Below are 19,851 nucleotides of genomic sequence, written 5' to 3'. Positions count from 1 at the left end.
TGACACGGAAGGACTTAATAAACAGTGATAAGGTATCTTGATAGGCCTACATTGCCTACTGAAAGTCTACATACCCCTTGCACAGTTGTCACATTTTGCTGCATTAAAATGTTATCTAAAAAAGGTATTAAATTAGATGTTTTTCCTACAGATCTACAGAACCTGCTCCACATTTTCTAAATTAATAATAATAATAATAAAAAACATGCCATGATTGCGTATGTCTTCACACACCAGAGTCAATATTTGGTGGAAGCACATTTGGCAACAATTACTGCAGATCCGGCACCAGAACGGATCAGTTGTACGGGCCTTTGATTTCCATAGGCGGGACGTTTTTTCACAGGACCTCCTATGTGTGTACCCGCTTGTGTGCTTTTTTAAAATGGGTGTAATAGTAAAGGTCAGGGGTACAACTTTCAATGGGGTCTGAAATTTCATTTTTGAAACCCCCTAGTTTTATCATTGGAATGTAATACAAAATGAGGCAACGGTGTGCTTTAGGATAATGCGACGCCTCCGAGTGGTCAGGTAGGCTGTTTGGAGTGTGTATCTGACTGGATTAATAAAAAATATATAGTTACTTCTAAAACCAAAGTTGCCCCTCTGGTAAAGACCATAGGCTGCTCCTGAGTTTCAAGTTTGGGGAAGCTTACAATTTATCCAACAATTTCTACCGATCTGCGTGCCAGTTATGATTATTTGCATTTGCACATTTTTATGGAACGGTTTCATTTCAATAATAACGTTTTTGTTTCTCAAAATCATTGGCATGTGGGTAATCATAAAAATCGGAAGTAAAATGATAAAAAATCCACCTACGGCTAGAGCACTAGCCTCTGTCATATGGATAGGGTCCAACCCAAAGATGTCACTAACAAACTTGCAACATTGTATCAACAAGCCTATTTTGAATGATTTTATGTAGACAGTAGCGTAGGCTGAAATCCCAGGGGAAACGGGGAATATGATTTGTCCCCCCCAATATATCATTGCAAACGTAACTATTGTAATGACCTGACTAGATCATAAAGGAACAATTGTCCAGACAGAGGATGGAGTTAACGACTGGACGGTTTATTAACCCAATTTAACACAGGCTACTGTTTGGCCGTAGCCCACGCCAAACCAACCGTGAACTTCTCTTGTGAAGCCCAGACGTAAGAGAGAGAACAATGGCTAAACCCGGTCTTAACTTCCAATGCTCCATCCCCCTGCCCAACCCCCCTCCACCAACCACCAGGCTACCCGGTATCAGAACATTCCAGGCATTCCCGTGATTGGCAGATAGCAGGTTGATTGGCATGACCCCGCGAACACTGGTAAGTAAGACATAACCCACAGCTGTCTGAGCGGGTCGCTACACTATATAATTTCAATAATAGGCAATGAAAGCACTTGTGCTGATTACAGACACTTAATAGCGCGTTTTTAAGTTTCAAAAGTTTGCATTCCCCCAGCCCTCAACAGTGGCACATGATGCAGGTACAGTGCATGTGTGGGAATCTGACAAGTCTGTAGTTGGTGGCTGAGTAGTTCAAGTAAGTAAGTAGTTCAAACAAAGGATATGTTAGACATTTCTTTACTTCTACCATTTAATATAATAAAACAAAACACATTTATAACCGTCACCAGTCTTCATTTTTGCTGCATTGATTTACAGGTCACTCTTTATGTTAGCTAGCGGTTAGCTAACGATTTCTAGCTAGCTACAGTAACATCAATCAGTGTTTGCAGCTGTTTGAATTCGAGTCAATGAGAAAAGCTAGCAATGCAACGTAGTGTTCCTTAGCTGGCAAGGTGACAGAGGGTTTGTGTCTACCGTCTGAAAGGCACTCAAGGTTAATCCAGTCAATCGCACCATAGCAATTTCGTTTTATGTTGGCAGGGTTCACACACACAATAGCTGAATTTGCAGAACTAGCGAGCAAACTAAAGCAACCATTAACTATCAAACTAGCTAGCACCTATTCCATTTATGTGGCATCGTCAAAGATGGAATCTTTGCTATTGTCAGTTTATTCCAAGACCAGCATGCAGGGTAGTTCATCGAAGTCCCTGTGATAAAGTTAGCGATAAACTGAACTCCAAACTGAACAGAACTACACTCTCTTCTATCATTGTCTTAACTATCTTTAATGGTCTCATTGCAAAAGCTAAATTGTCGCTAGGGGACTTTGAAGCACCCGTGTGCCGATCTTGGCGTAAACTGATAATAGCAAAGATTATATCAAACACCACTGAAATGGAATTGGTGCTCACTAGCTCTGCAATTTCAGCTATTTTGGGAAGCCAGCCAATATAAAACTAAAACATCAACTATATTAAAATTACAAAAAGTTGTAGCTTAAATGGTGAACTCATTCAGCTGTCAACCCTTGTCACTGCAATCCGTTTCACATTTGCTAGCTGACTAGCTACTTGGTAGATCGAAGCCCATTATAGAATGATAGACGATAATAGATGATAGAAGCCCATCTCCTACTGTAAATAACCTGCACACTGTATGTGTGTTTGTGTGTAGCTAGCCAGCCAGGTAGAAAAATGGCAGAAAAAAGACAGACATCATGACATTTTTCAGTACACCAAAACGCAAAGGAAGAACTAGTAGCCTAATATCTCAAATACTAGTTGATAAACTGTTCATAAGAAAGAAGTGAAATGCTAATGGGAATGTTTCATGATGATGTCATTAGGCACAGCAGGCAACGGATTGCACACAGCAGAGCTGGGGACAGATAGGCAGGGACAGACTGGCAGAGACAGGGAGTCTCAGGTAAGTTTGTCTTTGGCAACATGAGTTCTCTCTTTTTTAGACTTGTAAAATAGGGACATAATTGGACAATGACATGGATACCCCTACTCTCAACTTAAACTGGTGACTGGACCACAATTTGTTTAAGGCAATGGTATTGCTGCTGCGATTAATTGTTTAGTTTTGGGTACCTGTAGTTAGGAGTATGGCAAACATCTTATTTATTTTCTAGGAGACAGACTGTGAGTCAGTGAGGGTGGTGAAAGGGAAAGAGCCAGGGAGAGAGACTTCAGATGACAGTGTCACAGCCAGGGCAAGGACCAGCTGTCAACCTTGTTGCCAGCAGCACCAGTATAGGGGACAGTGGCACAGCATTGTCCAGTTATGCTTTTGTGCCATCACTGAGGTATCACCCACAATTTATAGAACCGCAAACTCTTGTCAACGGAGTGTTGATGTTTCAAGAAAAATGGTTTCGCCTGGCTACATTTCCGCTGGCTACATTATAATCCATCAAGAAAAGGAGTGTTGTGTTTTCACTGTAGCCAAGGGTTTTCAAGCCAGCCATCTTTTGGCCAAAGAGCAGATGCTGCCTTCATTAGTGCGGCATGTAGCAAGACAGAGACAAGCCTTTAGAGGCCACATGAATGACAGTGGGAATTTATACCAGCTTTTGAAACGTAGGGCAGAAGAGGATGATCCCATTTTACTGAAGTGGTTAACAGAGTGTACCACAATGTACACAGGCCCCAAAGCACAGAATCAAATCAAATTTTATTTGTCACATACACATGGTTAGCAGATGTTAATGCGAGTGTAGCGAAATGCGTGTGCTTCTAGTTCCGACCATGCAGTAATATCTAACAAGTAATCTAACCTAACAATTTCACAACAACTACCTTATACACACAAGTTTAAAGGAATGAATAAAATATATGAATGAGCGATGGCCGAACGGCATAGGCAAGATGCAGTAGATGGTATAGAGTACAGTATATACATATGAGATGAGCAATATAGGTTACGTAAACATTATATAGAGTGGCATTGTTTAAAGTGACTAGTGATACATTTATTACATACATTTTTTCATTATTAAAGTGGCTAGAGATGAGTCAGTATGTTGGCAGCAGCCACTCAATGTTAGTGATGGCTGTTTAACAGTCTGATGGCCTTGAGATAGAAGCTGTTTTTCAGTCTCACGGTTCCAGCTTTGATGCACCTGTACTGACCTCGCCTTCTGGATGATAGCAGCGTGAACAGGCAGTGGCTCGGGTGGTTGTTGTCCTTGATGATCTTTTTGGCCTTCCTGTGACATTGGTTGCTGTAGGTGTCCTGGAGGGCAGTTAGTTTGCCCTTGGTGATGCGTTGTGCAGACCTCACTACCCTCTGGAGAGCCTTACGGTTGTGGGCGGAGCAGTTGCCGTACCAGGCGGTGATACAGCCCAAATGGATGCTCTCGATTGTGCATCCATAAAAGTTTGTGAGTGTTTTTGGTGACGAGCCGAATTTCTTCAGCCTCCTGAGGTTGAAGAGGCGCTGCTGCGCCTTCTTCACCACGCTGTCTGTGTGGGTGGACCATTTCAGTTTGTCCGTGATGTGTACGCCAAGGAACTTAAAACTTTCCACCTTCTCCACTACTGTCCCGTCGATGTGGATAGGGGGCTGCTCCCTCTGCTGTTTCCTGATGTCCACGATCATCTCCTTTGTTTTGTTGACATTGAGTGTGAGGTTATTTTCCTGACACCACACTCCGAGGGCCCTCACCTCCTCCCTGTAGGCTGTCTCGTTGTTGTTGGTAATCAAGCCTACCACTGTAGTGTTGTCTGCAATGATTGATGATTGAGTTGGAGGCATGCATGGCTACGCAGTCATGGGTGAACAGGGAGTACAGGAGAGGGCTGAAAACGCACCCTTGTGGGACCCCAGTGTTGAGGATCAGTGGGGTGGAGATGTTGTTACCTACCCTCACCACCTGGGGGCGGACCGTCAGGAAGTCCAGGACCCAGTTGCACAGGGCGGGGTCGATACCCAGGGTCTCGAGCTTAATGACGAGTTTGGAGGGTACTATGGTGTTAAATGCTGAGCTGTAGTCGATGAACAGCATTCTTACATAGGTATTCCTCTTGTCCAGATGGGTTAGGGCAGTGTGCAGTGTGATTGCGATTGCGTCATCTCTGGACCTATTTGGGCGGTAAGCAAATTGGAGTGGGTCTAGGGTGCCAGGTAGGGTGGAGGTGATATGGTCCTTGACTAGTCTCTCAAAGCACTTCATGATGACGGAAGTGAGCGTTACGGGGCGATAGTCATTTAGCTCAGTTACCTTCACTTTCTTGGGAAATTTTTGAATCAATTGCCACGTCCGAAGATACACATCTGAAACCCCTATGTCCAACAAGGTGGACTGTGCGGAATACTGCTATTAGAGCTGTGCTAGGGCAGTATGAGCGGGTACTAAACAGAAAACTCAGACTGTCTCTGGTATGCAGGCACCAGTCGAGTGTGTGCGGTCATCTCTTAGGGGCAAGAGAAATGACGAAAGCTACCTTGCACTGTATGAGAAAGCAACAACATTGATTGACTCCATTGAATCCATTGAGACAGACAAGACGATTTGCTGGCAAAGCAGTGGATCACTATAGGGCAGAATTTTTTTCATTGTTGGATGGTGTGGAGGTTTAGTTTGGCGACCATTTTGACCAGGACAGTCTAAACGTCCTGCAAATGTTGGAAAGAGCGCTTCTCACTTGGGAGTTGGATGAGTCTCTAGATCAGCACCCTGAGCTGAACATAGATTCTCTTTCAGCACAGTTGCCTCTCTTTCGCAACAAATACCCCTGTAGTGGAGAGGCAGCAGAGGTCGTCAGGAGGCTTCCAGTGGAGGTGCGGGGGTTGTTTGACCAAGTTGAGGTGCTGATCAGAATTTTGTTTGTGGTGCCAGTGTCTTCATGTGAGGCTGAGAGGAGTTTCAGTGCACTCCGCAGGTTGAAGACTTGGCTACAGGCTAGCATGGGCCAAGAGAGACTGAACGGTGTAGTTGTCTGTAATGTACATAAAGACAGGCTGGACAGTCTCAAGAGGGAAAATATCTGCCAGCAATTTGTTGGATCCATTGAAACCTGCAAACGTATGTTCAGTTCTTTTGTTCAGTAGTGTGTATAGCAGGGGTTCTCAACCTTTTTTGGGTACTGGAACCCCTGCATATTTTGAGCGGTCCTCAGGGACCCCCACCCCCTCTATATTATATGTAAAGTTACTGGAAACCTTGTAGTACTGAATACGTTCATTACACTTTTTTATTTCACAGACCCCTTGCAATTACACCAGGGACCCCTAGGGCTCCATAGACCCCTCTTTGAGAACCCCTGGTGTATAGTATGATATTTGTACTTTTGTTTAGTAGTTTTCAGTTTTATTTATTTTATGTTATTTTATTTAAAATAGCATACTTTGTGTGACATACTTGTCCATAGCTGTTGTTTGAAGAGTTGAGACACTGACTGAACAATAAATACATATTTTTGAAGGATATTGTGGTTGATTTATTTGGGTTATTCATTTAATTTAAGTCGTTTTTATTTTGCTTTTTGTTCTTGTAAAGCTATTGTAGTAGACTCAGGCCAGTGGCACATATTTAATGACTATATAAATGTATCAGAAAAAGTCAAATAAAAAGGTAAATTCAATACTGAGACCAACTTTATGATGGTTCTCAACGGATGAGATCGCACGATGCTCATTGTATTTACGAAAACTGCACCCATACACAGTGTACAGTACCATTACCACCTACTGGCCTTTCTTGGTATTGCTAGTTGTAAATACAAATACCTGCATACATACTGGACTGATAAGGAACACTGCTATAACTATTATTTGTAGTAGTATTATAATGATATAAACATCAGTTAACTACCTATCAATTATACAGTAGTAGTAATTATGGTTCCACAATATACATTTAACATATTACAATGTAGGCTATGTGTTACAACTCTATTTTTGGTGTCCCCTCGGGAATTGCTCTTGAGAAAATGTCATTTAATTGTCCCCTCCAAAGTTGCTATCAGATTTTCGACCCTGGACAGGAGTAATTATAGAATTTTGGCAAAACATGAATTTACTTTAGGGTAATCCAGCATCCTAACAGTGCACTGTTCACTCGCCAACTTTCCTTTCCAATTCGCAAGAGGTGGAAACTAGAGGTCTGTATTTAATGACGAGATGCTCATGTCTCAGCCCTAATAATGGGAGTCTTTGTCCCAGAGGCGGGAATGCAGGAGACAGGCTTAGGTCTGTATTTTATTCCTATAGAAACGCATTGGGTTTATACTGGACAGATTTTGGCGAGTGTAAGCCCTCTCGCTTTGCCTCTTTCTCTCTACTGAAACTATATCACAGGAGAAAGTATCTGAGTGAGCGAAGCAGCGCCCCTGTATACTGCCCTACCATGCAAAAAGGAAGTAACTGCTCATAGCGTGGAACTGAGAAAAATTGCTTTTATTTACCTTGGTTTCATAGTTACTGCTAACATGACCCCCATTTTCTCCAAAACACAATACAATAGAGACAGGATACTTGTCCACATGATTAAGCATGTATTTAATGTAGCAAAAATGACATTAACTAATTTTCTACCAAATGAGCAGCTAGTGCCTTTTTGCTTGGTAGGGCAGTATATGTAGCCCATGTATCTGATGCTGTCTGGACAGAAATGGTATGACATGCCATACTCTTTTGGTCCAGACAGTATCAGATACATGGTCTACACGTAGTGAGACAGAGGGGCGCTATTTCGCTCACTCGGATGCTTTATATGAGATTGATGTGTCTTTCTGTCGGCGAGCGTCTCGCCAAATAAATTATCAATATTTAAATATTTTATTTGGACGGGCAACGAGGTACGGTTGCCCGTCCACCCATAACACTGGCCCTAAATTACAGCAATAAATAATTTTGAATAAGATTCTACCAACTCTGTACAAGTCTTAGGGCAACATACACTACATAACCAAAAGTACTGTATGTGGACAACTGCTCATGAGCATTAATATGGAGTTGGTCCCCCCTTTGCTGCCATAACAGCCTCCACTCTTCTGGGAAGGCTTTCCACTAGATGCTTGAATATTGCTGCGGGAACTTGCTTTCATTCAGCCACAAGAGCATTAGGGAGGTTGGGCACTGATGTTGGGCGATGAGGCGTTACAATTCATCCCAAAGGTGTTAGATAGGGTTGAGGTCAGGGATCTGTGCAGGCCAGTCAAGTTCTTTCACATCGATCATTTATGTATGGACCTCACTTTGTGCATGATATTTACGCGCTACTTGCTTCAGCACTCAGCCTTCCCGTTCTGTGAGCTTTTGTGGCCTACCACCATGCGGCTGGGCCATTGTTGCTCCTAGATGTTTCCACTTCACAATAACAGTACTTACAGTTGACTGGGGCAGTTCCAGCAGTGCAGAAATGTGACTAACTGACTTGTTGGAAAGGTAGCATGCTATGATGATGTCACGTTGAAAATCACTGAGCTCTTCAGTAAGGCCATTCTATTGCCAATGTTTGTCTATGGAGATTGCATGGCTGTGTGCTCGATTTTATACACCTGTCAGCAACGGCTGAAATAGACGAATCAACTACTTTGAAGGGGTGTCCACGTACTTTTGTATATATAGTGTATATCCATTGTTTTTCTCAAAATTGCTTAACCTGTTTGGGATGGGGGCAGTATTTTCACGGTCGGGAAAAAAACGTACGCGATTTAATCTGGTTACTTCTCCTGCCCAGAAGCTAGAATATGCATATAATTAGTATATTTGGATAGAAAACACTCTAAAGTTTCTAAAACAGTTTGAATGGTGTCTGTGAGTATAACAGAACTCATATGGCAGGCCAAAATCTGAGAAGATTCTATACAGGAAGTGCCCTGTCTGACAATTTGTTCTCCTTCTAGGGCATCTCTATCAAAAATACAGCATCTCTGCTGTAACGTGACATTTTCTAAGGCTTTCATTGGCTCTCAGAAGGCGCAAGAAAGTGGAATGAGAGCTCTCCAGTCTGGGCGAAAAACAGCAGGGGATTTTGTGAGTGGTCCTTCTGAGAACAATGACACTGGAGCGTGCGTGCACGAGACAACTACATTTTTTTCTTTTAGTGTTTGAACGATTACAACGTCGCGCGGTTGGACTATTATCGCTATTTTACGAGAAAAATAGCATAACAAATTATTTTAAACAGCGTTTGACATGCTTCGAAGTACGGTAATGGAATATTTAGAATTTTTTTGTCACGAAATGCGCCGGCGCGTCACCCTTCGGATAGTGACTTGAACGCACGAACAAAATGGAGCTATTTGGATATAACTATGGATTATTTAGACCCAAAACAACATTTTGTTGTTGAAGTAGAAGTCCTGGGAGTGCATTCTGACAAAGAACAGCAAAGGTAATCTAATTTTTCTTATAGTAAATCCGAGTTTGGTGAGGGCCAAACTTGGTGGGTGTCAAATTAGCTAGCCGTGATGGCCGGGCTATCTACTCAGAATATTGCAAAATGTGCTTTCACCGAAAAGCTATTTTAAAATCTGACACCGTGATTGCATAAAGGAGTTCTGTATCTATAATTCTTAAAATAATTGTTATGTATTTTGTGAACGTTAATCGTGAGTAATTTAGTAAATTCACTGGAAGTTTTTGGTGGGTATGCTAGTTCTGAACAAAACATGCTAATGTAAAAAGCTGTTTTTTGATATAAATATGAACTTGATTGAACAAAACATGCATGTATTGTATAACATAATGTCCTAGGAGTGTCATCTGATGAAGATCATCAAAGGTTAGTGCTGCATTTAGCTGTGGTTTTGGTTTTTGTGACATATATGCTAGCTTGAAAAATGGATGTGTGATTATTTTTGGCTGGGTACTCTCCTGACATAATCTAATGTTTTGCTTTCGCTGTAAAGCCTTTTTGAAATTGGACAATGTGGTTGGATTAACCTCTTACATCTAGACGTTCCGCTAGCGCAACACCTGCTCCAATATCCAAGGATAGGCGTGGCGCGAATTACAAATTCCTCAAAAATCCCAAAACTTCAATTTTTCAAACATATGACTATTTTACACCATTTTAAAGACAAGACTCTCCTTTATCTAACCACACTGTCCCTAACCCTAACCCTAACCCTAACCCTAATGCACATTCAAATGTCATAAATCAACACTGCAGAGCTCTCCCTGTCCTCTGCTGTGCTTGATTGTATTACTGTTGATGATATCTGGAAATGTGCATGTACACCCTGGCCCATCTACTGTTGCTAGCCCCAATTCTGACTTGTGCTCGGATCTCTTTCGCTGATTTCTGCTCTCGTAAAAGCCTGGGTTTTCTGCACGTTAGCACTATAAGCTTATTACCGAAAATGGATCAATTGAAGGTGTGGGTTCACAGCTCCAATCCAGATGTGTTGGTCATTACTGAGACGTGGTTAAGAAAGGTTAACCTCAGTATTCAAAACACTCTTTCTGGCTATAACCTTTTTCGTCAAGACAGGTCTTCCAAAGGTGGGGGAGTGGCAATCTTTACCAAGGATCACCTTCAGTGCTCGGTTTTCTCCACTAAGTCTGTCCCCAAACAATTTGATTCGCTGGTTTTAAGCATTCAACTTTCAAATAGCTTTCTGTTGACTGTTGTGTGTGTTATCGTCCTCCATCAGCACCGGCCTGTACCCTACCTGCCCTAAAGCTCTCTCCTGGCCCTTACACTAAGTTTGAATTTGTCCTGCTAGGTGACCTAAACTGGGACATGCTTAAACCACCTGACCAAGTCCTAAAGCAATGGGACTCCCTAAATCTTTCTCCGATTATTACCAATCCCACAAGGTATGACTCCAAACAACCAGAAAAGGCTACTCTCCTCGATGTTACCAGCCTTTGTTCGTAATGGCTGCTCAATGAAACGTCCTGTCCTGATTTGTCATAGACGCTTGCTAAAAAACTTTAATGAGCAAGCCTTCCTTCATGACCTGGCCTCTGTAAATTTGTATAGAATCAGCTTGATCCCCTCTGTCGAAGAAGCTTGGACCTTATTTTTGTATATTTTCAGTGATATTGCGTCCCACCCTAATCAACAGCCAGTGGAATCGCGTCGCGCTAAATGCAAAACCTCATAAATGCTATAACTTCAATTTCTCAAACATATGACTATTTTACACCGTTTTATAGATACACCTCTCCTGAATCGAACCACGTTGTCCGATTTCAAAAAGGCTTTACAGCAAAAGCAAAACATTAGATTATATCAGCAGAGTACCCAGCCAGAAATAATCACACAGCCATTTTCAAAGCAACTAGCATGCATCACAAATACCCAAAACACAGCTAAATGCAGCACTAACCTTTGACAACCTTCATCAGATGACACTCCTAGGACATCATGTTACACAACACATGCATTTTTTGTTCGATAAAGTTCATATTTATATATAAAAACAGCATTTTACATCGGCGCATGACATTCAGAAAATCTTTTCCCTCAAAAGCGCTACAATTTACAAAATTACTATTCGAAAACATTGTTAAAATGTAATATTGTCATTCAAAGACTTATAGATTATCATGTCTTGAATGCCATCTCTTTGCCAGATTTAAAAATAACTTTACTGGGAAATCACACTTTGCAATAAACGATGTGGTATGCCCAGAAAAAAAGTCTAGGCTATAAATGTTGGAGCCATCTTGGAACGATCAACCATCAAAAATACTATTGTAAATAATCCCTTACCTTTGATTATCTTTATCAGAAGGCACTTCTAGGGATCCCAGGTCCATAACAAATGTAGTTTTGTTCAAAAAAGTTTATAATTTATGTCCCAATAGTGTTAGCGCGCTCCGAAGGCTAGTGAAAATGTACCGTGTGCGTCTGACTTGTCAGGAATGAGCAAAAAATATATATTTAAGTTCGTTCAAACATGTCAAATGTTGTATAACATAAATCTTTAGGGGCTTTTTCAACCAGGGCTTCAATAATATTCCATTGGGACGGTTGCATTGTCTTTCAAAACGTTTCGAAAAGGGAGAGTACCCATGGGCGCCAACGTCACAATGGTAATGGCCCATCCCCTGTGACCAAGGTAAACATCCTCTCTTTCAGTCAATTTTGATAGTAGGAGGCTCAAACCACTTTGTAAAGACTGGGGACATCTAGTGGAAGCCATAGGAAGTGCTAAATGAATCACAAGCCCCTGTGTGTTTCAATGGCAAATGTTTGAAGTGATATCCACACATCAGATTTCAGTTTCCTGTCAGGATTTGTCTCAGGGTTTTGACTGCCATATGAGTTCTGTTATACTCACAGACACCATTCAAACAGTTTTAGAAACTTTAGGGTGTTTTCTATCCAAATCAAACAATTATATGCATATTCTAGTTACTGGGCAGGAGTAGTAACCAGATTAAATCGGGTACGTTTTTTTATCCGGCCGTGCAAATACTGCCCCCTAGCCCTAACAGGTTTTAACAAACACGCCCCCATAAAGAAAATGAGAATTAAAAACAGGTTCAGCCCCTGGTTCGACCGTGATCTTGCAGAGTTACTCCACCTCAAGAATTGCATTTGGCGAAAGGCTCGGCACAGGCATACTGACTGGCTCTCATTCAGGCAAATGAGAAATAAGTTCACTCAGGCTGTCCGGAAGGCCAAACTTTGTTAGTTTAAGGAGCAGTTCTCTCTCTGTGGTTCTAAACCCAAGAAGTTCTGGAAAAACCCTCCTCCTCACAGCTGCCCATGTCCCTTAAAGTTGATGATGTGGTTATTACTGACAAGAAGCACATGGCTGAGCTCTTTAATCATCCCTTCATTAAGTCAGGATTCCTATTTGACGCCATGTCTCCTTGCCCATCCAACATTTCCACATCTCCCATCCCTTCTAATGCGACTATCCCTGATGCTTCTCCCTCTTTTTCCCATGCCCTGCTACAACGTTTCTCTCTGTAGGTAGTCACTGAGTCCGAGGTGCTAAAGGAGCTCCTTATTAATAATAATACTTTTCCCCCCTTCCACTTGTTAAAGATTCTAATTGATATTTTTTTTAATCAATTAGTATATTTGAATTTAACGCGGGTAGGCTATTGCTTCAAATCCTATTGCTTTTTATATAATTCTAAATTAATTCATAATTGTTTTGTTTAAAAAATAATGGGTCTCTCGGTCATGGCCAGCACGTGTATCGAACCAGCATCTTTAGCAACACAGTTTACACTGTAATGCAGTGTCTTAGACCGCTGCGCCACTCTGCTGTATTATGATCCAAAGCCATGAATGAGTGAGTCACTCAGCTTTATGTAGGTGCCGAGGCTATATGACTGCGCTGCCAACTTGATTATTTAACAGACATCACTTCCTTATATTCAGTCCACAAACATATTTTAAGAATACATGGAATATAATTGAACATTTCTCTTAGAATAAAAACCTTAGTGTATCAACAGTTTTAGTAAGTAATACTGACGAGTAGTAAGAAAAAAATAAGTGTATTTTTCCCAGGACAGAGGAATAATAATTCTTACACTATTGTTCTAAATTCATTCACCTTTTTCATCCTCATCATTCAGTTCATTGAAATTCAATTTTGAAGTCGTGCACAATTATCAGTTTCTATTTGGTTTATGTCACCCATTCATTGTCAGTTAGAGACATATTAGCGCCTTGGGACCCAAAAGCATAATCAGTGCTCTAACTCCCCCTTGCCTACCTCTAAATGCCGCATAATCTCAAAACTTTTAGTTGAGCAACCACTGCAGATGTGTGAAGGTTAGTGTATTTTCATTAGGGAACCTAATGATCCATCATGTATGACATTCCTGGAAGTGTATAAACATAAATGTTTTATTACCGTAGCATTTTCGTATGTTCTCTATAGTTATGTACTTGAAAATGTATAAATTGACCAATTCGGCAAACTCCTGGCGGACTTGATACAAAATATTGTGTAGTGATGTAATTCTTCACTAGATCACTTTGAAACACTGCTGCTATCGTGTGAACAAAATCTAAATCAGACCTAGAATCCAATCTCAATGTATGGCCTTTCTCTGGCATTTCAAAGATGATGGAACAAAACAAATATAGAAAACGCATGTTTTTTTGTTTGTATTATCTTTTACCAGATCTAATGTCTTAAATTCTCCTACACTAATTTCACATTTCCACAAACGTCGATGTGTTTCCTTTCAAATGTTATCAAGAATATGTATACACTTGCTTCAGGTCCTCAGCTACAGGCAGTTAGATTTGGGTGTGTCATTTTAGGCGGAAATTGAAAAAAATAGTTCAAGCCTTAATTAATGTCTTGTTGGTAGGATAGTCTCGAATGAAGCTCATCCAGTTTATTTTCCAGTGATTGTACGTTCGCCAGTAGGACGGATGGTAAAGGCACATTATCCACTCGCCGACTAATTCTCTCCAAGCACCCATATGTCGGCTTAGTCGGAAATTACCTTTAAATGTTTACAACATTTTTATGTTATGCTCTTCTCTTTTACTCCTTGTACTTTTAAATGGGTTTATATCTTGGTAGACAATTGGTGGTTGGCATTATTTGAAAAATATTTCCTAACATTGAGTTCACACCTGCATTTCTTGCTGTTTGGGGTTTTAGACTGGGTTTCTGTACAGCACTTTGTGACATCAGCTGATGTAAGAAGGGCTTTATAAATACATTTGATTGATTGATTGAGATCAGTGCAGTAAGCATCCACTTGAGGGTGCCATTGGCCCACATTTTCTATTTGTATTCCTGACAATCAAAAAATCTAAGTTAGTTAAATACATGACCTAATCATTTTATTTGCTTGAGGTATCTGTATGCTAACCTCCTATCCAAAATCTATTATTTGGTTTGAATGCGTTCTGGTTGAATATGAGTACAATGTTTTTTTCTATTTGTCTTTTATTTGTCCAGTCATGGCATCTTGAAATAAAAGTTATTGTGCTGTCTTCTCATGGGATCGTTCAATGTCAGAAAAATGTACATTCAGTTAAGGTCTGAAATGTTACAGATTGTGCGATAGAAACTTAACCGTTGTGTAGTAAAAAAATTACCCGCCTTCACTAAACCCCTAAAATAAAGTAGCTTAATTGAATTTTAAACCCCAAATCTATTTTGCATGAAGAAACAACCTGTCATTCATCACAAACTTTGTGAATATCTGGATTTTTCCTCTTCACAATGCAGAAAGACTGCATTTAATCAGTGGACACCACTCGTGTTTATTACAACACACCTGTCATCCTTTTTACTTAAAATAAATAATTATTATTTCACCTTTATTTAGCCAGGTAGGCTAGTTGAGAACAAGTTCTCATTTGCAACTGCGACCTGGCCAAGATAAAGCGTAGCAATTTGACACATACAACAACACAGAGTTACACATGGGGGAAAAAAATACAGTCAATAATACAGTAGAACAAAAGAAAACAAAAAGTCTATATACAGTGAGTGCAAATGAGGTAAGTTAAGGCAATAAATAGGCCATGGTGGCGAAGTATTTACAATGTAGCAATTAAAAACACTGGAATGGTGGATGTGCAGAAGATGAATGCGCAAGTAGGGATACTGGGGTGCAAAGGGGCAAGATAAATAAATACAGTATGGGGATGAGGTAGGTAGATAGATGGGCTATGTACAGGTGCAGTGATCTGTGAGCTGCTCTGACAGCTGGTGCTTAAAGCTAGTGAGGGAGATATGAGTCTCCAGCTTCAGAGATTTTTGCAGTTTGTTCCAGTTGTTTTCTTTGCTAAAGTAGAGGTTTATTATTATTATTATTATTATTGCTAAAGGTACTGCATAGGTGTAAACATAGCACTTGTATAGCCTAAGAATGTAGCAGAAATGTGCAGAAAGTAGTTTTGAATGCATTTTATTGAAGGGGAACAATAACAGTCTTGAACTTTTTGGCAACATAGTGATATATTCTTATATACTAGTATTCCCTGTGGCTCAGTTGGTAGAGCATGGTGTTTGCAGCGCCAGGGTTGTGGGTTCGATTCCCACGGGGGGCCAGTACAATTTTTTTTTTAAATGCATGAAATGAAATGTATGCATTCACTACTGTAAGTTGCTCTGGATAAGAGTGTCTGCTAAATGACTAAAATGCAAATATACTGTATAATGAGGAATTCAACTACAAAATACTAGTCTTCTCCCATTTTTTTAACCATTGCCCACACCCACAAGGTGTATAAACAACAAATAAAAATAAGATAATAGATACAAAACTTGAAGAACATAAATCCATCAACTCTAATAAGCACATGTAGGACAGTATCCACGTGTGTGCATGGACTTTGCAGATGTATTTCTCACATGTGCAGCACATAGTATTTGTTTTACAGTCCTTCTTTGGGGGACAGAATTGGCATCTCTTCTTGCCTGCCCCAGCTGCAGTCTCAGGTGGATCAGGACAAGATTCAGCCCCCTGAACAGTTCTCACAAGCGCTGCAGAGGCTGCTGTGCGGGGGAGGCGATCCCTTCTTTGAATATGTGGGGTTACAAGTGACTTTCCCAGCTGCTCCAAGCTCAGGCTTGTTCTTTCTAACTGTGCCAACCATGGTGATCTTCCTCTTCAGGAGCTGCTGGCTGAGTTCAATCAGTAGCACACAATCTCAATTTCTCATTGTATTTGTGTGTGTGTCTTTGTGTTTTGTAAATTATTTTAGAACTGCCGGGTCAAAAATGACCCTAAGACAATCTTTGTACCCTGGTGGTGTACAGATTTCATGGAAATATGTGACCCGATTCAGGAAACTAGGTGTATGTCTCAAGTCACGACTTCACAGGAGAGCTGTTTGAACGTAAACATTTTTTTTTAGCAAAATGCGTTTTTTGGCAGAAATGCCTTCTCGAACATGTGAACTTTCATGCCATCTATAAATGCGAATAAAATTGTTAAATTACGAGCCTAGTTGGTTTAGCCACAGAAAAGGAAGCAATCTTCCCACTAGCCATGATTGGCTGAGATAATGAGTGGGTTGGACATGCCGAGAGATGAGTTTGGATTGGTCTACCATATAGCACGTGTCTGTCTATTGGAGCTGGTCAGTATGTTTAGGTAATCGTGTCGAACGCGGCTTTAAAAAACAAAAATGCTTAGTAAAACTGCCTGAACCTAATGTCAACTTAAAGTGTACTGTTAGCTAACGTTAGCTGGCTGGTTGGCTCGCTAGCTAACATTGTGTATGCTCTCCACTTTCTGGAGGACCGAGTTTTGAAATCATTGGAATTCGAGTATGATAGCTAAGGAGATGGAGAAAACACCCGTCTGGATTACTTTGTCAAACTAAGGCAACCATGCATGGCATCAGACAGGAGATGTGTCCAACCACGATGTATACTGGTAATATTTTCAGATATTACACGCTTCTAATTTTGACAGAAAGTATTTCAAGTGTACTGTTAGCTGGCTGGGTCACTAGCTAACGTTATGTGTATGATCTTATTCTTTGTATCTCAGACACATTTGCTTGACTAGTTATAGCCTGGTTGGTCAGCTACCTGCAGATTCATGCAGGGTAGTAATGTCATGAGTTGTGATTATGGGCCATTGTTTAGCTAGCTAGCTACATGTCTTAACAAAAGACTCCACTCTAATTTTGACAAAGTATTTTCATTTCAAGTTAGTGTACTGTTAGCTAGCTGGCCCGCTAACTAATGTTACGTCATGCGTTGGAATTGATTGTTTACCTAACTAGCTATCTAGCTACATTTCTTAGCAAAAGATTCTCGTCTTAGTGTGCACCAGTTGAATATGTCCGGTGTCAGTAAACGTCAGCAACAAAGCATAATTCAATTGTTGCCAGCAGCACAGTTACAGTCACCAACGCTCTGGATAACATGAAAAAAGCCTAACCAGCTCTGCTAGGGCGGGTAAAACGGTCAGAGTGGGGTGTTCTCTCATTGTGTGTCTGGAAGTAGCTAGCCAATGTTAGCTTGGGTGCTTGACTGTAGTTGTGAGGTCAGAGCTTTCGGAACAACCCTACTTATTGGCCAGAGCATCCAGTGTGCGCTCTGAACATGAAACAAAAGAGAGCAATAGGGCGAGTAATGTTCAGTGAGTTGTTCTCATATGTCTGGAAGTAGCTGGCAAGTTAGATCAACCCTTAAAGAGATGGGTGGGGCTAAGGCTTAAAAGGGTGCGAACAATGCTGAATGGGTGTAGACAAAGAAGGGCTCGACAATAGTTGACCCAAAACATTGAAAGACGGTTTTCTCAAAAGTGAGTTAACAAGTTGATCAACTTTCAAAAGCAGAATTACTTTGAGTGTCTCAAGAACACAACTGTGGGAAGCATTGGAGTCAACATGGGCCAGCATCCCTGTGGAATGCTTTCGACACGTAGAGCCCATGCCCCGACAAATTGTGGCTGTTCTGTAGACGTCAAATGACCTATTAGCTGAAAATCAGTGAGCAATTCGATCTTAAATAAGATACACTTTTCTCAGAATGTAATTAATTTATCTTTATTAATCTATTATAATTGTCCGTCAAAACAAATCAGCAATAAAACCTTATATACAAATCATAGCTAAGCTGACAGGCAGTGTAATAGGCACATGCATGTCCAAAGACAATCATACCATTTTCATTACATACAGGCTATATAAACATTCATTGAGAAAGATAACAATTGTACACCCATCAATTCATGAAACAGAATAAGATTCAATCGCCAGACTAAGTGCTCTATTCAATCTGTAAACCTGAAGTGTTACATATTCTGGGATAGAAATGTAAAGGTAATTTACGATTGAGCTGACACATTTTGAATGTAATCCCCGCTAAAGCAGGAACATTGCCTTTACATTTCAGTCGCGTTTTAAAGCTGAATTTCCGCGATGCGGATTGAATAGAGCCCTAAGTCCTCTCCATGACAAACGTATATGCTAAAAAGACGTTTCACAAGGAATTGATTTTTCTTAAGTTAAGTATATGATTTCCTTGTGCTTTGTCAGGTTGCTTTGTTTGTCTTTGTCTGTCTTTCTGCTTTTACAAATTTTTTTTCAATAATGGCATGGAATGGATAAGCTATTTGAGTATTAATCTTTGGTATATTAGATAACAGTCATCATCCAGAAGAGGTATGGCACCTCCGGTAGGGTTGAAGTATTTTGTCCAGTTTAGATTTGACTGCGTAAGTGTGTTTGTTGCAAATCAATAGAATATTAAATTAAATGATTTATGACATATCATGGGTTAGTGGACTATGAATCAAAAGTTATGGTAAAAATCAGAAAATTGTCGCTGGTAGGTTTTGCGAAAATCCTCTCCCATTTCTTTTAGGTCTCAGCTCATTTTGTGATTGGACACTTGACTGATTTGTATTTTCATCTACAATATTCATTCAACCTTTATTTAACTAGGCAAGTCAGTTAAGAACAAATTCTTATTTTCAATGACAGCCTAGGAACAGGGGGTTAACTGCCTTGTTCAGGGGCAGAACGACAGATTTTTACCTTGTCAGTTCTGGGATTCAATCTTGCAACCTTTCGGTTACAAGTCCAACGCTCTAACCACTAGGCTACCTGCCGCCCCAATATCATTTGATCAGGTATAACTGAACTGATCAATAAATACCGTAGGTCACAAATTATAGGTAAAAAAAATATAAATATTTAGACTATGAATGAATCAATAACCTGCTGAATGAGACAGAACTCCTATTGGGGCCATAGTTATAATAGAAATGTACAATGTATCAAAAAAGCCATGTGAAAAGATCAAGTCAAGGTTATCTCTAATAACTTGCTGGTAGTGTCTACTGGAAGGTCTCTTATCTTAACAATTTCCTCTATCCCATTCCTAATAAGAAAAGTGAGCACACAACAAACAAATAAACTAAATGAAACTAATCATCCCCCACGTAAGGACTAAATGCACTTACAGTTGAAGTCGGAAGTTTACATACACTTAGGTTGGAGTCATTAAAACTCATTTTTCAACCACTCCACAAATCCTTGTTAACAAACTATAGTTTTGGCAAGTCAGTTAGGACATCTACATTGTGCATGACACAAGTACTTTTTTTAACAATTGTTTACAGACAGAATA

The sequence above is a fragment of the Salmo salar genome, chromosome ssa12 (genome assembly GCF_905237065.1).
Source record: "Salmo salar chromosome ssa12, Ssal_v3.1, whole genome shotgun sequence".
Classification (NCBI taxonomy): Eukaryota; Metazoa; Chordata; class Actinopteri; order Salmoniformes; family Salmonidae; genus Salmo; species Salmo salar.
The sequence above is the reverse complement of the archived record's forward strand: the minus strand, read 5'-3'. Positions refer to the sequence as shown.